General features: G+C 46.5%; 1 long non-coding RNA gene across 1 annotated transcript in view; it reads right to left on the bottom strand.

Moving 5' to 3' along the window:
* LOC116696195 (uncharacterized) overlaps positions 1-2,755 on the bottom strand; it is a 21,281-nt gene extending 18,526 nt beyond the window's left edge. The window contains exon 1 of the long non-coding RNA XR_004333650.1: positions 2,665-2,755. This is a non-coding gene — a long non-coding RNA (uncharacterized LOC116696195). The remainder of the gene's footprint in view (positions 1-2,664) is intronic.
* Between the last annotated feature and the right edge of the window lie 2,961 nt (positions 2,756-5,716).

A 5,716-nucleotide genomic window follows, 5' to 3' on the forward strand; every position in this document is an offset into this window, starting at 1 on the left:
TTGAAAGAAATCCATATTTCTGATATAAAACACTTTGAAGTGGGTTAGGGGGATGCATATTGTGCTTTTGCACAGCATCAAACCCATTTTACAGGGCTAGAAAGTTAGCGTAAGGCCTATTCGTTGGAGTACTGAAGCTAACACATCACATAGTCGGGTGTTTTTTTGTTTGTTTCGTGTTTTATTTCCACCCCTGCTGCATTAAAGTTGGCACATGGGCTGGAAAAAGCCATCCATCGGCCTCCGTCCCTCGGTGTAGATCCACCCCCCCAAACAAACCCCTGATGGGAGGTTGACACCGAGCTGCAGACTCCCCACCGACCTCGGCTCGGCTGCCACCTCCTTCACGTTCACGTTCTCACAGTCAGCCGCTGCCACCACATCTGGAAAGGATTTCAAGAGCGAGGGGAAAGTGAAAGGAGGCAGATGAGGTCAACGTTTAGATACCCTCCACCCTGCTGCTGCAACGTCCTCTGTCTCTTGTGACACATGGAGATCTGCTGACGTTAACGTCTCCAGGGACTGTTCTTCTTCTTCTGTACTTCTTCCGAGTTCCCGTTAGAAGTGAAAACTGCTTATTAGCTCTGGTTTATTTTCGTCGCCTTGTGGTTTGAACCGACCGAGCCTCCTGCCGCGGACCACTTGCACATTGTTGATTTTGCAGCTGTGACTGTGAAATTTGTGTTTTGAATTATGGTTTCTTTTATCCTCGCATTTGCAGAAGAAAACGCCACATCCGATATTAAATGAAGCTAGCCATGTATCCAGCTGATTTAAATAGCTTGTGTTCTGTGTGGTGCGACCTGTTAAATCTCATTAGCTCTTCCTAATGTATCGCTGGTGTCCTCAGCAACCCCACCAATCGCTCTCAAAACGTCCCAGTTGGAGAGGAGACGCCCCTCAACACATTCTTTGTAAATCTTTACATGCTTTCCCTAAAAAAAACACGCAGTCCGGCCTCGTCGCACCATCCAAATGTTTTTCAAAAGGTGAAATTTTTAGCGTGTAGCTCGCTAGCTTGGAGGTTCTCTTTGTTGTTGAGTTTACATAACAACGTTTTGGTTTGAAAAGGAATGCATTCCACATTTCTTTCTCTTCTCTCATTCCCCCCTGCTCTGGCGTTTCCTTCTCTCATTCCCCCTTGCTCTGGCAGTTCCCCCTCTCATTCCCCCTGCTCTGGCGTTTCCCCCTCTCATTGCCCCTGCTCTTGCGTTTCCCCCCTCTCATTCCCCCGTCCTGAGGCATTTCCTTCTCTCATTCCCCCCTACTCTGGCGTTTCCTTCTCTCATTCCCCCTTGCTCTGGCATTTCCTTCTCTCATTCCCTCTCTTTTGTTTACCCCTCTCATTCCCCCTTGCTCTGGTGTTTCCCTCTCTCATTACCCCTGCTCTGGCGTTCCCCAACCATACTCATTCCCCCTGCTCTGCATTTCCCCCCTTCATTCCCTCTCATTCTCATTGTTTTACCCTCTCATTCCTTTCCCTGGCGTTTCCCCCTCTCATTCCCCCTGCTCTGGTGTTTCCCCCTCTCATTCCCCCTGCTCTGGCTTTCCTCTCCATCCCCCCATCTAATGTGCATTCTCTTCTCCCTCCATTCCCCTTGCTCCGCATTTCCTCCCCCTTCATTCCCCTGCTCTGGCATTTCCCCCTCTCATCCCCCTGCTCTGGTTTTTCCTCCTCCCTCTCATTCCCCTTGCCTGCTGTCATTTCCCCCCCCCTCATTCCCCCTGTGCTCTGGCTTTCCTCCCCCTCTCATTCCCCCTTGCCCGGCATTTCCCCCTCTCATTCCCCCTGCTCTGGCATTCCCCCTCTCATTCCCCCCTGCTCCGCATTTCCCCCTCTCATCCCCCTGCTCTGGCTTCCCCCCTCCACCCATGCTCTGGCATTTCCCCCTCATCGTTCCCCTGCTGCTCCGGCATTCCCCCTCTCCATTCCCCATTGCTCGGCATTTCCCCCCCATTCCCCCCTGCTCCGCGTTTCCCCCTCTCATTCCCCCTGCTCTGGCTTTTCCCTCTCTCATCCCCCATCTAAGGTGGCATTTCCCCCTCTCATTCCCCCTTGCTTCCGGCATTTCCCCCCATTCCCCCTTGCTCTGGCATTTCCCCCTCTCCATTCCCCCTGCCTTCCCCATTCCCCTCTCATCCCCTGCTCTGGCTTTCCCCCTCTCATTCCCCATGCTCTGGCATTTCCCCTCCATCGTCCTCCCCTGCTCCGCATTTCCCCCCCTCATTCCCCATGCTCTGGCATTTCCCCCCTCTTCCCCTCTCTTCCCCCCTGTCCCCGGCTTTCCCCTCTCATTCCCCTGCTCTGGCATTCCCCCTCCATTCCCCATTGCTCTGGCATTTCCCCCTCTCTCCCCATTGCTCTGGCATTTCCCCCTCTCATTTCCCCATTGCTCTGGCATTTCCCCCTCTCATTCCCCCCTGCTCCGGCGTTTCCCCCTCTCATTCCCCCTGCTCTGGCGTGTCCGAGCCCCTAAACCCGAGACATTTGAAACTGACCCGTTTTGGTTATGAATCTTTGGGGTTTGTGTTGCCGTCTCAACGGTTTCTAACGGAGATTTTTGGCAACCCGACGCTGACGCCAGCGCTTCTCCTCCTGATTGGTTCTCATCGGTCACGTCGTCGTTATCTGTCACTAATGTTACCATGGCAACTACCAACAACGGGCTGCCTCCTGTTCATGCCTAGTCTACGAGACTGTTGATGAGATATTTTGGTTTGGGCGTGTTACTTTAAGTAGAGATTAGTTCTGCTAATGGAGATAAAATACACGGAGATCACTTTTTACCTAAAAAATCCAAATCCGCAACTTTGTGTTTTTCAGGGTTGAAATTTTAACAGTTTGTTGTTCTTTTTCTACACTTTTCTCACCGTTTTGTCACTTTTTTGACGTTTTTTTTAAATTCGGTTTTTAGTCCATTTATTTTTCACAATTTCTTTTTTGACGTTTCGTTCGTTGGTCCCTTTTTCAGCGTTTAAAAGAACAATGTTATTGTTGATATTTCCTGCTTTTCTTTGTAGGGTTTTTTTTTTTCAACATTTCTTTTCTGATGTGGAAACGTTTTTTGTAAACACAGGACAACACAAGGGTTAAAAACCCAAACGTAGTGATGTGAATGTAGTCCATGTCCGAACAGGGACTACATTAGTTCTTTTAACGAGGCTTTTCTTGCCTTGGGAAGTCTTACCGAATAGTGTTACAGTCTAATTACTGAAAATCAACACTTTTGTTTGGTGCTTTTTAATCGATGTTTTTCATTTTTTTCTTACGTTTTTGTCCCTTATTGAAATACTTTTTTCAATGTTGCTCACTTTTTTTTTCCTTTTACATTGAACACTAACGTACACACACACACACACACACACACACACACCCACACACACAACACACACACACACACAAAGGTTTGGGTATTCACCCAGACCATGGTTACACCCCCCCCCCCCCCCCCCCCCCCCCCCCCCCCCTCCCCACACATAAGTGCACATATTCTGTTTTTGCAAAAAACACACCACACCGCACAAGTATACTGAACTCCGGATTTTTGGACTCCACAAATACAGTTAAACACACACACACACACACACACACACACTGGCCAATCTACAGTAGGCTACAGTCTACCCACTGTAATACATCAGATTACACTCCTAATTACAGGCATGTGTTATCTAATGTAGATAACTAAATTACTAAAAGTAAAAATATCATTGATATTTTCCTTCTGTCAGGGACAGAACTGAGTGACATAATTTCCCCAAGCGGGGAACAGTAGATGTGTTAAATTTCTTATGCTGCACTGTAACTTTTATTCTCATGTTTTATGTGTCTATATCTAATTAAATTACTAGTCTAGGTACTAATTTGAAATCACCTTTTGCAGCATATTGACGTTTAAAGTGTTGTTAGCAATTTTCATTGTTTATTTAAAGCTATGAACTCTGAGATTCTGCATTACACAGATCATTTTGTCTCACTGCAAACAACGCTTTTGACAGTCTTGGTTCTTCTGACTGACCTGTGGTCCATTACATCACTTTATGTTTTAATTGTTCGCTTTGCTTTGGAGACAGCCAGTCTTCAACTTATCTGCTGGATGAATTTCCCCCGCAAACTCTCTCAAACTCTCTCAAACTCTCTCAAACTCGGAGCTGTGTTTTCTCTGAACTGTTCAGCCCGTCATTACGAGCCTTGTGGTGTGAGGAGAAACTGACTAGTCACTGGAAAAATAACATGGAAATAAATATGGTTCCATCTCAGTAAAAAAAAACAATAATAATTGGAGTCATTTTACACACTTGTTAAAAGGTTTCTTGATGTGTTTGGTTTGGGTTAGCGGTGTGAGAACGGTAGCTCATTAATCTGTTTTAAGGGTGAAGTGTAACGTAATCTGTTGCAGGGATTTTTTTGGCACCGAGTGTGATTTTTATTATGAACATTTGCAATGAATCTCAATTATGTGGATTCAGTGCGTGTGGTCAGGCTTAATGTGGCTCGCGGTCTCTGCGCCGTGCTCGCTAATAACAGCCGTGAGACCTCTGGAGTCTGCAGGAACCAGCTGTCGGAGTAATTTAACGCTGTTTCAAATCATCGCACTCCATTTCAGTGTTTAAAATACACATGATCTGATCTGTTGTGGTGTCTGAACAACAATCACTGTTTCTTGATTATAAGGTTTGTCATGTCAAAGATTCAGCGTCAATTTTACAAGCTCTAGAGCAGGTCTAGAGCAGGTCTAGACCACTCGCTATAATTTACAGATAGAGCAGGTCTAGACCGCTCTATAATTTACAGATAGAGCAGGTCTAGACCGCTCTATAGTTTACAGATAGAGCAGGTCTAGACCGCTCTATAATTTACAGATAGAGCAGGTCTAGACGCTCTTAATGTTACAGATAGAGCAGGTCTAGACCGCTCTATAGTTTACAGATAGAGCAGGTCTAGACCGCTCTATAATTTACAGATAGAGCAGGTCTAGACCGCTCTATGGTTTACAGATAGAGCAGGTCTAGACCGCTCTATAATTTACAGATAGAGCCGGTCTAGACCACTCTCTATAAGTTACATTACACTACTGCAAATTTGCCCCCTAACCTTTTCAATTCCCCCTCAGAACACAAGACAAAATAACACCTGCACGGCCCTACTCAGAAATTCCTAAAATGACATTCTTGGGGAAATGTATTTGATGTGTACTTTCATTTTTTCGTAGTTCGGCCCGTATCCCATCTACCCCTCGGTAAAGCAGGGGTTTGATGCATAGTTTGTACAAGTGAAGTAAAAACATCTGGATCGCCCGCCGGTTATTAAAATTAAAATGATCTGAGCCTTGACGTCGAATATGAGAAACTCAGGTTTTCTCCGTCTCCCTTTTTTCTTTCTGTCTGTGATTTTTAACTCGCTCCCGGGGATATTTTTAGAGGCTCTCTCTTGATGATTTAATTAGGTTAACAAATTATAATTTTTAACCGCCACCACGTCTACCTCGGACCGTGGCGGCACAATAAACACAATCAGACGGTCCCCCTGCAGAACCGCATCAGGGGCTTGGCACTGCCAGAGAGCGGGGCTGGAAAATGTCGAGCTAGCTGGCATCAAGGAGCTCCTGTTACCGGTAAAGGGGGAAAAACTCCCAACGCTCTGCCAATCCTGGACACACACACACACACACAGAGACACGCACACACACAGAGACACACACACACACACACACAC

The sequence above is a fragment of the Etheostoma spectabile genome, chromosome 9 (genome assembly GCF_008692095.1).
Source record: "Etheostoma spectabile isolate EspeVRDwgs_2016 chromosome 9, UIUC_Espe_1.0, whole genome shotgun sequence".
Lineage (NCBI taxonomy): Eukaryota > Metazoa > Chordata > Actinopteri > Perciformes > Percidae > Etheostoma > Etheostoma spectabile.